The following is a 19,807-nucleotide window of genomic DNA, read 5'->3' on the forward strand; positions in this document are numbered from 1 at the left end:
CATTCAAATGACTCTCATTGATGGGAGCAACTGTTTATTGTTCACTAGTCTAGAGGCAACAAAATCATATTCATGCTTCAGTTACTCTAAAATAGCAAATTTTAAAATGTTGTTCACTGCTGGCTTGTTTACACCTGAAATTTCCTTACTTTTACTTGATTTTGTAAAGTGCATGTTCTTTTGACCTAGGTTTATTTCTTTTTTTTCTTCACTTTTCACATATTTTCTCCTCTAGATCAACTATACTAGACCTTTCTTCACCAATTTCTGCTTTTCTAGAGAGTTTATCTGTCTCTTTCAATCCAGGCACAGATACTGCTATGTTAGTTTTCCTGGATGAGGTATTTTAGTGAATGAGGAATGACAGGCAAGAGCAGAGAAATACTTTTAGTTCCTCATTGGGCTGACCATACTTCTAGGCCTTTTTTTTTTTTTTTTTGGTTGTCTCTTATCAAAACAGCATCAAGTTTCTGAAGGTTGTGTTTACTCGTACAGCAGGTCACTCAACAGAGACAGGCAGGGAGAAAGACTTTTGTCATCATAAAGTTGGCTGTACCACAGTCCATGTTTCACCTTTTACTCTGAATTAACAGCATGTGGAAGTAGAGAAAAGGTTATACATCCTTCCTTCCCCACTTTCCTCTTGCTACCTCCAGCTTCTCTTATTTTTCAACTGTTTCATGTCTCCTTTGTTTCTGCCAACTGCATCCTCCAAGTTCATGCATGTCTTATGCTGCGCAGATGTTTTCCTCTTGCTCCTAGCTCTCTTGCAGTTGTTCTCTCCCATCAGCCACTCTTTTACTCACCTTCACTTCTCCCTGTCTTCTTCATTTACCTCATCATCTCCCAGATTGTACCTGCTGAAGCTCTTTTTCCCTGCATCTCAGCTTTTCCTCTGCTGATGCTTTTTTCTCATTGTTAGTGCCCACAAAGCAGTGGAAGATACAAACAAGTCTCTGACATTCCGAGGGTTACGGTTGTGGTTCACACAATGTCAGACAAAGTATAAGTCATTAAAAATAAGTTCTTACAATAGACAGTTTAGAAAACTAAGCTATGTGTGAGACTTTTTGTGCTTCCAATAGACATATGCACATGCTGAGAAATAGAGGAAAGAAAATGTTTTATTTTCTCATTGAAATAAAACTACTGAATTAAATACAAACCATAAAATTGTGGTTTAGGTCAAATAAATAACATAGGCTTTTTTTAAAAAAAAATTGTTACATAAAACATTTATTTAGGGGAAATAACCCCCCCTACTACTCAACAAGGTGAATTTGCTCAACAATTTCAAAACTTACTTCTAATTCTTTCAACTTTTTTTGCCAAAGCTTAACCAAACCCTTCAATTTCCCTTGAAAATTTATTTTGGTGAATTTATTCTCTGGCCAGGTCCATGGGGAAGGTCACAGATATAAAAAATGTGATGAATTAAATTTGAGAATATTTGATTTGGACTGTGGGGCTGAGAATATTTTATTGGCATTGTGGAAGGCATCATGATGAAAAACCAAGTTTTGAAGTATTTCTAGTCTTAACTAAACTTTAGCCTGGCTGGTGTTCTTTTATATGATTTTGAATAGAGACTTAGTTTTTAAACAAGTATTTTCTTTCATGACCAGTTAAAGTGATGCATCACGAAACTCAATTTTTTTCCATGAAGAAACATTACAGTACAAACTGTATATCAGCTCCATTAAGCACATACAGCTCTGAAGCTCTTAATCCCTGTGGTGATAAAACAGTAATTGTTCTGAGACACTGCAAGGGAAAGTGTGACTCAGGCAAGGACATGGTGTTCCAATTGATCTCAATTACTGTCATTTAACTAATTCTTTTGTCCACCACCTAAATTTAATGCTTCTGTCTCCCATTGTCACAAGATCTTTTACATTATTGTTTTTGTGTTGATCTGTCACCATCTAGTCTGCATTCTCAACCAAACTGAAATAATTGCCTTAATTTACCTGACAATTCTTTTGAGATCTCGATTCATCACAGTATTTTAAATGTTTGAATTAGTTCAATGTGAATCATTAGTTCAGTGTATCTTCAAAAGATCAGATTTTACCTTCTACCTGTTTTTTTTTTAAATACAGACATGAAGGGCCAAACTTCTGCTCTAAGTAAGCATAATTGGCTCATACTTCATGAACACTTCATTTTGGCATGGGCCTAGACCCTTCAGTAAAATTACTCCAGATGTATATCATGAAGAGAATAACAATTCACTCTTTAGTTTAAATAGTCCTAGTAGAGTGAAAATACACTTAATGGCAACCAGTTTGTTCTTTTCTATATGCAAAGTATTAGGTAATGTCCTTCAACATGTTATGTTCTCTGGAAACAGCATTTAGGCATGTGTACGCCTTTCTGGAGCTCATTGTGCCATTCTGTCATGCTAAGTACTTATCTCCTTCTCTCTGCCTAAGGGATAAATGTATCCAGTATTAAGGACAGGAATTAAAATAGGAAATATTCCTTTCTAAAACCTGAAAGTATAGCATGTTTTACTTTGGGAATCTCATGTTTCATCAGTTGATGTGTACTTGATTGCTTTGCCTCTCATCCTTCTCAGACTGTACTGTAAGAATGGCAATTACAACCCAAATCACATCTCAGTAACATAAAAGGATGGGTCCATTTCTCCCAATTTTTACTGCAAGAGAAATCTCAAAAGGCAGGCTGATGAAATAATTTCCTTTACATCAAGTACACTATCTCAATAAATGATTGCCAAAAAAGCAGACAAATTAAGAATTGTTGACAATAATTTGAGTTGCTATTTCCAAACTCATTCCCAGGATAAATGAATTTGCAAGCAGTATGGAAGGAAAAGGTCACTTCAGACAGAAGTGCCCAAGTGCGTATCTCCTAAGCATCTAGACTGCCATCAGTAGTTATTTATATGTTCTGTGATCATAATTGATAGCAACAATTACTTTATTTCTAGAGATAACAACAGCTGGGATGTCATAAGATACTGGTTTAAGTATTTGGAAGAGGTCCAAGCAATTCTTCGTCCAGGAAAAGAAAAGAAAAGTTGGAGATGGAAAACAAATTTGTAAGAAAGACATAACTTCATTATCATCTCCTCATAAATAATGTCATCAGGAGAAATCCAGTACTTGTTGAACTTGGAATCTCCCATACCTGTAGGCAAAGACTTTTGCTCAGTGGTTCTGGTGCTCTCATAGAGGAAATTGATATCAAATGAGGATTTTACAAGAACTCATGACTGCTAGTGGGCCAAATTTTCATATAATCCCAAAGGGTTTTGTGCAAGAGGTAGTACTGATTCCTTTTGGAGCACTGTAGCTGTAAAATAGCAAAGGTAAGAGCTTTCCTGTGATGATGGGCTCTAAAAATATAGTAAAGACAGGTTGCGATGGAGGATACAAATCCTATGTAATAATAACTACAAAGAAGTTAGCTAACAGACTATTCCTAAAAAACTGAGTGCTAAAAAGGTCGAGCAGTGCCTTGAGCAGTGTGGGGTGAGACTGTGTGCCTGTTTGGGTCTACCTCTAAAAGATTTGAGGAGAGGTGAAGTAGACTGACTGGAAAACAGGTAGGGGCTATACCTTACTGTCGTGGTTCAACCCCAGCCAGCAACTAAGTACCACGCAGCCGCTCACTCACTCCCCCCCCATCCAGTGGGATGGGGGAGAAAATCGGGAAAAAGAAGTAAAACTCGTGGGTTGAGATAAGAATGGTTTAATAGAACAGAAAAGAAGAAGCTAATAATGATAACACTAATAAAATGACAACAGCAATAATAAAAGGATTGGAATGTACAAATGATGCGCAGGGCAATTGCTCACCACCCGCTGACCAACACCCAGCTAGTCCTCGAGCGGAGATTCCCCGCCCCCACTCCCCAGTTCCTAAACTAGATGGGACGTCCCATGGTATGGAATACACCGTTGGCCAGTTTGGGTCAGGTGCCCTGGCTGTGTCCTGTGCCAACTTCTTGTGCCTCTCCAGCTTTCTCGCTGGCTGGGCACGAGCAGCTGAAAAATCCTTGACTTTAGTCTAAACATTACTGAGCAACAACTGAAAACATCAGTGTTATCAACATTCTTTGCATTCTGAACTCAAAACATAGCACTGTACCAGCTACTAGGAAGACAGTCAACTCTATCCCAGCTGAAACCAGGACACTTACCAATGTGGTAAGGAGGGAAGCCTGTGTTGCCAGGCTGTAAGGGAGTTAAACAGTAACTAACAATCACAGGAGTCTTAAGCAACCATGCTTTTAAGTGTCTAATAAAGGCCTTGTTCCTCTTTTTAGTGTTTATGTCATATAATGATGCCCAGCAAAACAAGGAGTTGCAGCAAGAGTAGTGTTTTACTGTATGAACAATAAATACATGCTATAACTGAGCAGAGCTCTACTTACAGCTGGATCAAAGCATGAGTGTGATTAGAGAAATTAATTGCCCAGGAGATGCATCTATTTAAAAAAAAAAAAAAAAAAGGCTGAAGGACCTGACAGTTGACTTAAAAGCATCTGTAACAGGCTGCAAAAGAAAAGGTTAGAACATCTGCTCTTGTGGTAAACTGTTGTTCCCCCCAGGGCTTATAAACAGGGTGGTGATATTAGCAATATCAATTATGCAATAAGTCAGCCAGCCAGGAAAAAAGAACAATCTTCATGATTTTTGGATGGTTGTGATTCTTAACTGTATGAAAAACCTTCTCATTGTAGATTTGATTGCAGAAGGTCATTGAACACAGTCTTAAATCTGCTTTTGTCTGAATCTGTGGGCACAAATCCATTGCATTTAGTGAGGATGAGTTGCTTTATTCTGAAGGAAGTGCAAAGGGGGGACTCAAAGAAAATTACTGTGTTGGAAAAATTAATGTAGCTTTTCTGCATAACTTCACAGCTGTAAGCAGTTAGAAATATAAGGATATTCTCCTCTTTAGAATCATCCTTTATAAGCATGGGTCTGAAGGAACAGCCTTCATTTGAAGAATCAGTTTGTCCTAGGACAAACTGATAAAATGACCGCTAGAAAAATGGTAGGACCAATGATGTATGCCCAAGACTTCCAAGGCAACCAAATATGAAATTGCTGCTTCCATTTGTGTGGTCACTTCTCTTGGAGGCTGCTTAAAGGAGTAGGTATTAGCATATTAGTAAAGGGATTATGCTAACTTTTAACAAGGATTTGAAGAACAGGAGGAAGACAGTGAATCTAAGGAACTACAGATCTATGCAGTGTGAAAAGATAGGAAACTGTAATAAAATGGAATTAATTAGTAGATACCTAGATAACAGTGATGTAGGGAAAAACAAAACAGAACTTCTGCAGAGGGAGATCTTACCTTCAAAATCTATTAGAAGTCTTTGAAGAAATCAGTGACCATGTGAATATGGATAAATAGTTAACAGTATCTTTAGATACCTCATGGATGTTTGATAAAGTTCCTAACCAAAGAAAAGAGATCATCTCTTGCTGTAGAGTGAAAAACATTAAGCTTAAACAATAGCGTATGAAGCATAGTAATAAATAGTTTTCCCCTTAGAGAATGTTGAACAAAAATGCCCATTACACATAAACAAACTATAAAAACAGATGAATAGTAAGATGAGAGAATTCTGATGATGCAAACCTTAACAAAGTGTTGAGGTCTCTTTTACCACAGGAAGAACGTGTCAAAGTAATTCTCATAGTTCTCAGGAATCATAAGCTCAATACTTTGTGGTAATCAAAATATATAAAAGGCTAGGAATTTTTGGGAAGGAGTTGTGAAGAGTGGAAAACATTACTATACTACTTTATAAAGTCCAGAGTGTGGTCACTGACAATTCCCACACTCCTAGTGGAAGTAAAAATAACAGAGGAAAGACAGTAAAGATAGTCTTGGAAAGGGTTCTTGAAGAAGAGGCTGAATAAAATTTTGTCTTAAAAAACAACAGTAGATAGGGAAGTAGGCAGGCCCAAAGTATAAAGGATGAAAAAGGGGACAGAAGAGATCTCTTTCAAAGGACTACTAAATGCAGTAGCTCATATGAAATCTTCATTTATGAATTCCCTTAACAATAATTTGCCCTCCATCTTCTGGAACAGTACGGATAGGCTTATTTTATTCTGCATCTTCCCTGTTCTCTTGTCTGTCCTAAGAAAAAAACTGTTGCCTGTTGTTAGACAATTTAATGGCCTTTAAGTCTTAGGTTATGCTGTTTTGTAAATGCAATTAATAATTGACTAAAATAGGAAACAGAAACTATTATTTGTCCATATACAATCTGCTAATCTCTGTTTCATCTGCCCTGGTGTGTCTTTTCTGATGGTAATCTACAAACGAAGAATGTAACATCCTCCAAAACCTAACCCAGTTTGGCTGCTAATGCTGTCTGTGTCATGTACTCCAGTCTCATGTTCTCTACAGGATCTATGGTAGCCTGGTGCCCTCAACCTTGTCTAGCCTTAGGTCTGATCCCAAGCCAGCAACATGTGGTTCTCAGCCCAAACCATGACCTAGACACCCTTAGTTCTGATGCTTTTTTGATTTCCAGTGTTTCGTGACACCACCTGTCTAGCAGGGCAACTGAATATTTTGGCTAGGCTAGGGCAGAAGAGTAGAAAGGACTTTTCCAGAGTCATGAAAAATAATCACAGAGCCACAGTTTTATCCACTTACTTTCACTGGGGTAGGGTCTTGTTTCTTCATAACCAGTGCAAGCAAGCAGGATAAACTCAGCAGTACTTAATGCAATTCAAAGCAGGGAAAGGACAAGAAGGGAAGCCCCATGTCAAATGTTTTCATGAAACTGGAGTTTCCTCACCCACTCTTACTATGACTTCCGTATTCCATTCCAGTCACGCTAGAAATAATGCAGAAACCCTTTCCCTACCCATCCCTCATGAAGCCTTCCACTGGGCTAAAGCCTACAGAACCTAGAAGAAAGCACAGGCCACAGGGAGAATCTTGTGGACTGATTGAGCTTACATTTTTGTTCCAGGGACTCCAAGAGAGTGAGCAAATGAATCCTGACTTGGTTTTGAAAGATGAGCTTTTTGCAGTAATTTGCTTGTGGCTGTGTTGTTTCCTCCAAAGGGGCTGTCTTTAATGGGAGCAGAGCAGAGCTTAGAGTTTTTACTTTAGAGTAAAAAGTTTTGCTAGGGATGACTTCTTCACTGGATGCAGAGAAACAGTATAAAAGCCAAAACTTCCACAAAACAGTGCTCTCAACTAAAACTTATCTCATAGTACATTGGAGGAGCTGGATATTAAGATCAGAAGGTCAAATTTGACGTTATGCCTGATTCTGAACTAGCGCTGTCCTTACTCATGTGAACAATGTTAATTCCTCTGGAGTCCAGGCTCACAGCCTTTAAAACTTGAGTAACGGCGATTACAAGCCTACGTGGAGCCTTGTGAGAACAAATACTTGTATATACAGAGAGTGGTTACATTGGAGTAGCCTTGTGCCCCCTCTAGTGGTATGCTACAGAATTTAAGGTTTTGTTCAGATCTCTGGCTTTTAAATAGCCTTTCTATGGATTAGTGTGTATATTCTATGTACTCAAGTGTAGACAATAGATTTTCGCTCATGTTTTGTTAACTGTCCTTAGATCTTGACCTCTAGGAGATTAATAACAAAATAAAGAATAACACAGATTTTCAAAAGTTAATTATTGGCTACAATTGGTTAAATACAATTTAAATAAAGAAGACCTGGTATGGCATGTCCTCTTAGAACTAACATTATCCTTCAGGTCGAATTTCAGAAACCTTGAAAAAAACGTTTTCTTCATCAGTCTTTTCAGTTTTAGCCTCGTGTATGCAACTCAATATAATTCTTAGTTGTTTATAACATAAGCACCTGTGATTCTCTTCCATCAACCCAGGAAACAGATTAATCAGTTAGACCCAAGTTGTCTGGGGGTGAGAGGGAGTTAAGTACAGGATTCAGGAGAAAGCAAGAGTAGAGAATGGATGTGTATTTTTGTTGACAGCCATATTTTCTGTACCTTTGCAACTCTTCATGTATTTGCAGGACCGTACCATCTGCCCTAGGATTTGTTTGTCTAACTAAGGCTTCAGAGGATTAGTTTTACTGTATAAAGTTTCAGATGTGGATATAGCTCCCGATCCTTGAAACGTCCCTGAAATATATGGTAAAACAGTGCTGTCTAACGCCAAGCTTTTTGAACAGTTAGCTTGTTGAATCTACCTGTCTTTACTGTAATGCTAATCCCAGTCTGAGTTTGGCAAACTTCGCTTACCTCAGCTTTTGGTCTAAATTCTACCCTGAGGGGGCCCTATATACAGGAACATAAATTGCTTGAGTGGGAGCACAGCACATTGCCTGGAACTCTCAGTTTTGTGTAAGTGGTCAGTTGGCAAGCAGCCAAACTCCGTGGGTCAAAGTTAAAATATGTAAAGATTATAAAATATTAACTCCTTGCTTTCCTGTAACTGTGGTGAAATTTCCTGCTGAGGGATTCAGCTGTAGGCCAGAGAGCAGGTGCGGCCACAGCCCAATTTGAACAGCCCTTGCGGGTGGTGCTCCGGCTCAAACTTTGTTGTAGTTCCCAGGGCTGCAATGAATCCTCTTGGATTTGTTGAGCTTTTGCCTGTTTTTCAGCTATTAACTGGAACTGGCCAGGCAGTCCCGAGAAACACTGTATGAAATACAGGCTTACATCTAGGAGGGTTAGGGAACAAGAACGGAAATGTATCTATTTCCTTATGGAAAGAAGGGGAAATACTTTGTTAGATTTGATTAGCCAACATCATATGTTTATCCCACCATTGTTGCATGTGGTGGTCTGACTGAGGAAAAAAAAAAGAATACTTCTAATGTCTGTTACAAGTTAAGGCAAGGTAAGAAGATATTGACCCCAAACTTCTTTAGACCCTCACAGACTATCTTATAACAAAATGTAGAAAAAAGGTCTGCAGAGTTATATTTTCTTTGTTACATGTTTTATCTAGGTAGCAGTTTGCTTAGGAATACTGAACACTTGGTGCTTCACTGTATGTTCGTAAAGTTGTTCTTTTGTTTTGAGGTTGCAGTGGTTTTTGTCTGGTCTGTAGCTCACTGGAGAGCCTATATTTCAGTGTAGGTCCAAGTCATAGTGACATAAATGTTATGAAATTGTGTATCAGAGATCAGATATTCTATCAGCTTTCATGATGGAATCACTAAATAATTAACAAGCTAGCCTGTCATATATTCTTCTTGGAAGTAACTGGAAAGAATGAGTCTCACTGAAACTGCAGAATAATTTCTGTAGTCTTTCAACTGTAAACCCAGAACTCCAGTTAGCAATTTTAAGTATTTTACAAACACCCTTTCTGTCTTGTCTTTACATAAATCCTTCTTAATCTGGATAAAAGTATATTTGTTGGTGTGAAAATGCATTATGTGATTATCTATATGTCTACTTCCAACACAAGTCAGAAGAGTTTCTTAACTTTCTGTATTATAGAAATTATATGAGGAGAGGGGTATGATACATTTGGCTTAGTATTTGTTTTCCTTGAACTTCATACACTGCTTCATGGGAATTATTTCTGCTCACAGTGGAAATGGTGAGAAAGATGAGGAGCTACAACTAAAGCTGATGAAGTTTTTACTGGTAAATGAGCAACATCTGTTGGACTGCCTCCAGCACCACTGTTAAAAATACTTTTTATCAAGATATTTTCTGTTGGAGGATATGAGGATGTTGATGAAATGTAGTAAGACTGAGTGACCCTGAAGCAAATGGCAGAAATAAGTGCTGCTTGCTCTCTTTTTTCTCCATTTCTTTTTATTGTATTGTACATAGGCTTGATCCGTGAGTTAGGGGGAGTCCTGAATTTTCTGTCAAGCTTGAACCTTGGTGTTAGTGACAGAAATGTCATGAAGCATATTTATATAATGGAGATAGCCCATTTGTCAGTTTATTTGATGGAACTCTTGCTTTAGAGTTTGTACCTTGTGAAAGACTGAGAGTTAATGTCTCAAACACTGTGGTGGGGCAAGTTCTGCTTGAAGACAAACCCTGCACAGCAAGGAACCAAGGTGAAAAGCCCATCAGCTCAGACATCAGCAACAGGAGGGGGAGGGCATGCTGGAGGGTGCACAGCTCCCTGTTCCGATAAGCTGTTCTGATACAAAGATCAAACAATGGCCATGTTTGCAGGGAAGAAGTTACTCCACAAACGACCCCCAAGCCCAAAGACTCACAAACTGTTCATTAACCTGACGAGTTTGGGTGCCTGCCCAAAGGAAGGGCAAGGATGATAAAAGGACACCAACTGAAGCCCCGGGTGCACAAGCCCACCAGGACTGGACCCCTTGGCTGACTGGACCCCTTGGCTGACTGAACCAACGCTGGACCCAGGGCCGGTGAAATCTTTCTCTCTTCCTTTTTCTCTCTGTCTTCTCTCTTTCCTTTTCCACAATCCCTACACCTCATCCATTTCAAGATATAAACCGTTGACCAAGTCTCAGACTAAGAGTGGATCCAGCCGCCCCTGGGCCCTTCTCTGAGGAGGAGTCTGAAAAGCAAGTGGGTCTGCTCTGAACCTCGTGACTCAACGGGAGGGATCTCCTTATTCCCTGAATTGATGTATATGGTTACAGGGTTTACAGAAGTAGTCTTATGCCAATTCCTGTTGTGGGAAACCCTGTCACCTACTACCATGCCTCCCCAGTTCAGTTTGCTTCTGTCATAAATAAAATCTTTAACTGATCGTTTGGTGTCCTTTCACCTTAATTTAGCCTGAGGGAATTTCGAATTAAACAGGACTCCCTAGTCTGTCCAGTCTGGGTCGTGACATACCTCTTCCTTTTTTCTTTGTTCTCTTATGTTTTTGCAACATTCCCATCTTTCTGTTTTAATGTTAACCTATTTAAAATTTCTTTTCCACTGGTCTAGTTTGTCAAGCTTGTGTCTAAAGGCAAATGAGAGAACAATGCTGTTACTTTTAATGAAAAGGAGAAGTAACCTGATCTTAATCTAAATTAATGCTATTAAATTGAAAGAATTATTATTACAGTAACAATTACGCTTGATATAAATTCAATTATCTATCACCTCTAGCTATAAATTGTAAAATAGTAAGCTATAACATGACAAGTTCTGAAGCACCTAAATAACTGTATTAAAAGGCTGCTGTAGGAACAGATCTGATTTTAACGCAAGAGGAAAATGGCACTGAGAAAATGAATGAATGAAAAGTTAGTTCTATACACTAAATAATTAAAAAGCTTAATACTGAAACTGTTATACTGACCAAGTTTTTAGAATCCATATTTCCTAACAAAATGGTTATTAATAGTTATTGTAAAGCAAAAAAACAATGGTAACTGTTGTACCTAAATGTGAGGGGAAATATACTTTCAGTCTTCTTGGTGAATATTGATTTCTCCAGTAACATCTATGTGGCAGTATATGCATGTTTTTGTGTAAGTTGCTTACATTAGACAATATAAGTATTTTTTATACAGTGATTATAGCATACAGACTCAGATCCTATGCAGTTTGGATGTAGTTTTCTTGTGTTAAAGGTTATTTTCTGCAATAGGTAAGATTCTTGAATAAAAATCATATTTCATGGATTTTGAGGCATTCTTCCTGCTAAGCTGCTACACTAGGGAAATAATGTATTATTTACATTTTACTATCCAATTGTTAGATCCTGATGTACTGAGCTCAATATGAGTAGCAAGTTACTCAGTGGGATCCTTCTGGAAACAGTGCTATTCATTGTGAAGGCGGATGCCACTAATTGGTTCCACGTGATGGACCTTGAAAAGCAGCTTATAATGGCTGTGCAGAAAGAGACCATGAAGCTGGCAAATTCAGCCTTAACTTTGACATTTTAGTACTTTAGTGAAAACTTAAGTACTAGTTTTTGATAAGCTACATTTAATATAAAGATTTAAACACACACTCCCCCCATTTTTCTACTGTGTAGTTAAACTTGAAAACTGCTGCTATTTCAAGAATAATTTATAGAATTTAAGCATATTCTTATTTCAGTGTGGGCTCTGGTGTTCTTGGCAATATCAGATGCTTATATTATTTTTTAAAACTGTACAGGTCTTATAAAATATTTTTTTAAATAGCATTAGTCCATAAAAATACCCACAATTTGACAACTGAACTTTTTTTCCAATGATAAGGCCCTTGAAATAATAAGATATTTATGATATATTTAAATGCTGTCTTTCAAAATATGTTTGTAAAACCCAGAACATTTATGCTTGTGGATCGTTCTTTTTCTTTTAATCCTTTATTCTCTGGATCTCTTGCAACAGTACTGCAGTTGAAGTTCCTAGTGCTGAAAGAGGTAAATAGGTTCTTGCAATGCCCAGGGAAGAGGGTGAACCCACAGACTGTGGGAGTGACAAGTAGAAAGAACTGGTTGTTCGTCTGATGGATTTCTTGAGTCTTATGCATGGATTGAAAGACTGGCAATATTGGCACTCCCATACAAACTGTGCATTTGCACTGCTGCATCATGGCCTATCTTTTGGTTGCTCTGTCATTTTCTAGTCATTCTGATCTCTGGCCCCGTATGACTTGTGTCTAGATGTGCAGTCAAGGAGTAAGAGAAAGAGTTGCTAAAGCATTGTGCTGAAGCTAGGATATTTACCACTTGTGCTAGTCAGTTAAAGCCAGCTGCAACATAGATTTGTCGTCCTTCCGCTGAGTCCTCGAGCACTGGCATTATTCTGTGGTGTGACAATAAAAGCAACAAAAAACCCCACGTTTCTCTTCCTTCTGTTTCAATAATCTTGAGTTAGTCCTCATATTGGTAGTAAGAAGAATGTTTTAAAATGAAGGTAAGGCTTTCAAGGTGAGAGGCTTTTGCCGAATAATTATTTTTTCTTGTTATTTCTGCCCACATGATGGCAGTATATGTTAATCCAAACCAAGAAAATAAATTAAAAAAAAAAAATTATAGCTTTTCAACAACAAAGTTCTGTTGCACTTCCCAAAAATCTGAGAAGCTATGAGAAGTTTCCAAAAGGCCTTATGACCAGTTATGAAAGGATTACTCCCCCTTATTGTAAAAGCCCCCAAGACTTAAGAGGCAGTAAAGCACTGCTTCATGCAAGAACCACAAGTAGCTAACTCTGAATGGGTATGGAATGATGCTGTGTTATAAATAGAAGTGGTCAGTAAAGCTTTGTCAGTCATGCTTGGCTTAATCATTTGCAGTCAATAAAGTCATTGAAGTATAATTACCACTCCCTGGCATCAGTTTTGTAAGTGCAGAACTGGAGTTACGAGGCTGCAATGGTAGCTAGATGCTAAGTGTTTAATCTGTGGTAAGAGTACAGAAAGTCTAAACAGACAGACTATTGAGGTACTAGCTGTAAAAAGTTTAGGCATTACTTCAGAAGGATTATGATCAGGAACAAAATCTATTGAATCTGTCAAGCTCTTCATCTATTTGTAAGTTGAATCAAGGGAGTTTGAGAGTGTGTGGGGTCTGCATGTGTTTACTGGGTGGAATCAGAGAACATTGCCAGTAGTCACAGATAAAGGTTATAAAGTTAAAAAGGAAAAGGAAAAAAAAAAAACCAAACCAAAACAAAACCTAAATCAAAACACTTCCTTTTCTGAGCTTTGACATATCTGTAAGCACATGCTATTTTTTTAATTTTCTGTGTGCTGTAATTTAAAAGTCTAGTAGACTTAATTTTAAACCTCAAACTTTTTTGATGCCAAGATTAGATAAGAAAAAGACAAGAGTAGAACTTCATGTTTTCAACAGCAAAAATAGGGAACTAGAAACAGATATTCAATTCAGCTCAAATGCATAAAATAAGAGGCATCTGTAAAGCTCAACAGGTTCCTTTGATTAGGGTCTCAGATGAGTGTCACCTGTGACCAATTTACCTCCTGGATCAGGTTACAGAACGTGTGAGCACAGGCAGCACTCTTTTTTTCTTTTTCCTTGTTTTCTGTAACTTTGAGTTCAGTCTTAACAGATGTGATTTTCCCTTTCTTTTCCTTGATATTGTATAAATGAGGAATTGGGGCAGTACTGTTTTCCTTGTGCAGCTTTATTGCCTGAAAAGCTTGGACTTCATGATATGTCTGGAGAACTGTTGCATGATATGTACCTGCAGATGTGAAGCTAAAAATATGGGAACTGAAGCAGCTAACATACCTGAGTGAGTAATCCGTTGCTACCTTTGCTTATTGTAGTTGAAGTTTATATTTCTCAGATCCTAGGGATTGTTACTCTAGTTCCTATATGACTCATTGTAAGACATACCATGGCTAATGTATCTTCTTATAATGCATCTTTTCTACTTGCTACTATATGTAACGTGCTAGGTGAGTCCTTGCCCTCATGGTTTATGCTCTGCAGGTACGTAGGAACTTATTGTGGCATGCTGTATCCCCATATGTTTGGAGTTACTACTCAAGATATACCTAAAAATAAACCACCAAATGTTACTGTGGTAACTCACTCATTCCTCTGTCCGTGTAGGACTGGTGCTCTTAATGGGAGAAGTCCTGATATCTTCGGTGTCTAGGGAGTTTTCTGATTATGTAATTCCTATAGATTTGGACAAACATTCATTTTGTTTTACCCTTACTCATCTCATATCTGCAATAATCTCCATTTGGATATCTCACTTTCTTCTTGGTGGGTAGCTACAAATAACACTTACTTCTAGAAATTGCCTATCAAAACTGCATAAATGTGTTATTTTTCTCTTCCCACACCCTACCTCTTGTATAAGGAAATAATCTCAATTGGCCACCAGTATACTCCTCTGTGTGGTCAGACTAGACTATTTAACTGCCATTACTCTCGCTCATTTTAGTATACTAGCTATTTTTCCATAAGGAAGTTTTCCCATTAATTTAACCCATTTAAAATGTGCTATTTAGTAGAATACAGATATTATCCAAGACTAGAGTCCCCTGTGCTAGGCCCTGTTCATATGAAGAATAGGAGATGTCCTCCTTGAAGAGATTAGTATGGAAAAACCCCCAAAATTCAAGTACAACTCCCACCAAAAGCTAGGTAAAAAATAAGACTTCTGCAAACAGGCATAGTGCCATAGCATCTCGGGATGGGGGTAGAAGACAAGTGTTCCAGAAAGATAAATATGAGGGAATAGGGGCTGTGTTAGACAGGAGGGAAAAGAGGCTGAGGAGAACAAGCTGGCTGTTTATTTCCTACACGTTCAAAATCTTGCTGAAATTAAGTTTAAAAAATATGTAGAGTTTTCAGAATGTCTAAGGTCTTTGATTTGTGATTATTCCTACTGCCTGATTAGTTCCTGTGCCTTGTCCCCAAACTGAGGCAGATTTTGTATACTAACTAATAATAATGTGAGAAGGCATAGGGAGGCCCTGTACCTGTTTGAGCTTGGTGTACGATTGCTGGGCATAGCATGAAATAATGTTTTAAGGTACAGATTTAGTTTTTTTGGGGGGGAAATTATGTAGCTGATGAGACTCTAAGGCATCATTATTAAACTAATACTTTGTATTATTTTGGGGGAAGTGCATTGTGCATTTTGCTCTAGGGCCTTTAGAAGTACTTTCAAGGTGTAAATCTAGCTTTAATACTTGCAGAATGTAGTACTGGTGCAAAGCCATAGCTACTCCTATAAACCAGTATATTTTGTGCTAAGAATAGAGGGCCGATCAGTTTACTATGCAATATTTTGGTATTAAGATGACTGTAAACCCAAAAAGTGCTACCATTGTGTTCATTGTGAGTCCATGTTGCCTGAAGTTAAACAGCTGAAATATTTGGAAACTAGCATGAAGGAAAGACACCAGCTTTAGGCATGTCACCTCTAGAGTGGGTGGTATGCCTATTAAATGGTAAGGATGTCATTACCAGAGGCACTCTAGATTGCTTGCCAATGCTGGAAAAACAAGTGACCAGCAGAAATATATAGAGGAAGATTCAACTTATCTTTGATGTCTCTAGAAAGAGCCATCAGGGTTGCTCAGAGGGAGCAGTTTGGTACAAGCCTGGCAGAGAAAGCAGTTGTGCTACCTAGAACTCCCAGGGAGAAGATGCGGCAGAGGGATCTGAATTGTATCAGGGTGGCACATGGGCTGGATAGATCTGGGTACAAGCCCGACATGAGCTTTGTCATTGCTACATCTTCATCTGTGATTTGCAATTATGTGCTCTCCAAAATTATGAAAGACAGGGTCCTATGCTAGTTTGCTGTTCAGGAATGTGGGAAGATGTACTTCACAGGGCTAATTTATGAAAAAAATAATTTGATCAGCAAATGTTTGCATGAATTATGCTGATATTGAAATCACTATTTATCACCATCCCTGAAAATTAACTTCTTGTAGTACATTCCTCATTTTTATGGAACTGCAGAATCAAGTATTTATGCCTATATGTTCTACATATTTATGCCTATATATTCTACAATGTATATGAAAGTTTCTTTCTTATTTAAAGCAAAACCATTGCTTTTAGGAGAAACCCCATTGTTTTGAGGATTGGTTCTCTTAGTACCCTGCTATGCTCTTGTAAATTAACTTGGACATAAAACTGTGAACAAGAAGTCTTTCAAAACTGGGGATGCATGGGGAAAGCTGAAACAACTCATTTTGGAAACAATATGTTTGAAGGTAATTAAGAAGGCAGAGTTAGCCCTGGTGCTAATTTTTCCAGCCTCCACTGAAATATTTAGGAAATGATTTGTTTATCGATACAACTTTCTAGTATGTAGGAGGCGGTGCTCCTAGAGAAAATGGTCAGGTACTTGAGCACCTCTGTATAATTTCCATAAATGTAGTCTGATACCCAAGTTGCAGTCTTGTTTCCTTACAACATTTATTCAGACTGAAGCACTCCTAGATGCTGAGCTCCAAGAGAATTGTTTCTTCCTTTGTGCCAGGTTGTATTTTGTTTTCTTTCTTGTTTGTTTTCCTGTACATATGCACTCTTACCATTAATAGTATTTAAGCAATTGGATTCTGTATTGCACCTGAAATAAATTTCATCCTCTATCTCTCTGATAAACTGTCTGATAAAATGCCTAGTTTGTTATAACCTGCTGTAAGAAGACATAGTTGGAGATTACTGGCTAGCCCATGACTTTGGCAGTGGGTTATAGAACCTTGTAACTGCAAGCTGCTGTTTAAAATTCTATGTAGTACATTGCAACCAAACAGTAATTGGACTGTAACAATTCTGAGAGATTGGTTTGGTCTCCTTCCAGTCCCCAGCGGGTAAAATGCTTGGCTATTGCTACAGCTGGTGGTAAAGGGTAGCCTGGGGCTCTCTTCTTGCATCTACTGGGATCTCTTTTGTATAGACTCCCCCGCCCCAAACTAGCTGAGCAAGTCAACAGGATGTTTCTTGGACTAAGGAGTAACTTGGACATTGTCCTTTCTCCTGTCATCCAAAGCATGGGTGTGTCTTGAAAAGAGACTATTAATTGGTTGTTATTTTGCACAAGGGATTCCCAGCTGCAGAAATATCCCTTTATGGGCCTCTGCTTGCTTCTGTAGTTCAGAGAGGCCTTGGGGCTTCTTTGACCTAGTTCCCTGTATAGATTAATGGGAGTACTGCTCTCGGGCTCAGAGTGCCTTTGTTTATAGTTTTCACTAGCACAGTGGAGAGATCTGACTTTGGAGGTCTTGGCATAGAGAAAATGACAGATCGGACCATCCTCTTGCTCTCAGTGGTAAGATCTTTAGGATGGAAGTGCTTAATGCTGGAGATGATAGCACAAGTTTCATTATGACATCAACTAAATCTGTGTAATATGGTGCAGAATGGCAGGATGTCTATAGCACTAAAGCCTTTTTTTCCTATGTCAATTCAGATAACACAATAGTTATTCTGAGCAGCATTTTTCATACATATAATCTGATAAACGATCAACATGAATTGTTTCTACTTCAGTGTTGCATACACTGAGTTCACTGTGGATCACAATACAGTATTATAGCTAAATTTTATAACTTATATTATAATTTCATGATTAAAAATTCTAGTGCACCTCATGCACAAAAAATTAACTAACTCCTGGCTAAGTAGCAGCCTAAAGATTATGTCTTCATTCTAATGGATATGAATATTAACTTTGTATGTTTGTTTTAGTAATGAAGTTAAGGCGATTCAGAATGGAAAGTTAACATTTAATACCTGTTAACAGTTAATACCTATTTGTCATTTCTTTAGTATTTTTATCTTTGTAACAGCATCTTGAATGTAACTTGGGAAACTGGGTCCCAACAAGTGAGCATCCCTTATAAACAATACCTGAGTGCATACATAATGCACATAGTTGTCATTCTCTTAGATTGCCCTAAGAATATAGTGTGGTAATGGTACCAGAGTTTAAAAATCAACATTTCGTTAAATACTTTTCTGCAAATATTAATCTGTATCCCTTCAAGGACACTGAAATCTGAGTGGGAGTAGCTGCAAATGTTTGAGACATGAAGTCACATTGAGGCTTTATGGAAGAGTATGTTTTCAGGGGTAGCTCTTCCAGATATTACAGATAAGCAGTAGCTGAACTTGCTCAGGCCAAGTATGAAGCTTCAATTCTAGTCCATTGATATTCACAGAATTGCAGTGTTGTAAATTTTTGTTTTCCTTTAGTATGAAGAGGGAATACATGCCAACTCTAGGATACCAGTGTCCTAAACAGCCAGTGTAGTTTTACTGCCAAGCAGAATTATTTTGTCATTAATATTTTGATGCTCTAAGTGTTTATTATGAAGAGTGTCATGGTCTTGGCCACATTATTTCTTTTGCTACCTTTTTCCCTTCACTTTGACACTTTTCAATATAACTTGTTACACGAGTCAAATATGATCAAAAAAAGTAGGAGTTTAGAGATCGGCATTGATTTTTAGTGTTTAACTATTGCTCTTGGTGGGTGGAAAATCAATTATATTAAACATCAAGTATTTCAATTTTGTCAACTTGGTCTGAGTATAAGGCAGAGAGTAAATCATTATTTTGTTGCATTGAGGATAAAACTTGCAAAACAAAACAATATCGTGTTACTTATGGCGTTATGCGGGTACCTAACCATCATAACAATATAGCTCTATTAAAAATGCAGTGCCTCATAGTTGTAGTAAGACCTTTTTTTCACTTTAGTATCTCCTTGGACTGATGCTGATGAAGCAACTAGATGCAATGAATTTTTCTCATGAAACAGATTTGGCACAGAAGTTCATTAATTGTATGGCAATGTTGTAAGGCCAACCCATGTTCATTCTTTTAGCAGCATAAATCTGGTATAATTTGGAAGTCAAGGGTGCCACATTGATTTATGCTTGCTGATTGTGTAATCCCCAAACAAGAATTTGATTGGACTAAAACAGATACATAAAATGTGAAGCAACAAGGTACATGTTGCCCTCAGCTCCTGGGTTGATAAGGGGTGGATTGGGACTGGCATGTGAAGGTATGACTTGGTCCACAGCCTTAACAATGGGATCCTGTGGACAAAAAGTGCTAGCTCTCTGGTGGCAACCTGACACTGCAATGGTGTTGGTGTCTGGCAGCTTGTGTGTGTATAATAAAATATCCTTGTCTTTTCATAGAGCAGCACTGCATGAGAATTTCACTCAATTTACTTTTAACAGTGTTTTGGTTTCACTGTGAAATGCTCCCACACACAGTTTTACGGGAATGTCTGTCTTCCAGTTAGGCAGAGTAGTAACTAAAGAATTCCCCTCTCCCATTACTCCTGCCTAGTGGGGGAGGACAGCATATATACAGCAGGATCTTTTTTATGTTGATCTGTAGGTGGAAGTGCCCTGCAGCCAGATACTGGTTCTATGAGGACACTTGAGCAATAAAAATA

The sequence above is a fragment of the Buteo buteo genome, chromosome 16 (genome assembly GCF_964188355.1).
Source record: "Buteo buteo chromosome 16, bButBut1.hap1.1, whole genome shotgun sequence".
In the NCBI taxonomy this organism is placed as follows: domain Eukaryota; kingdom Metazoa; phylum Chordata; class Aves; order Accipitriformes; family Accipitridae; genus Buteo; species Buteo buteo.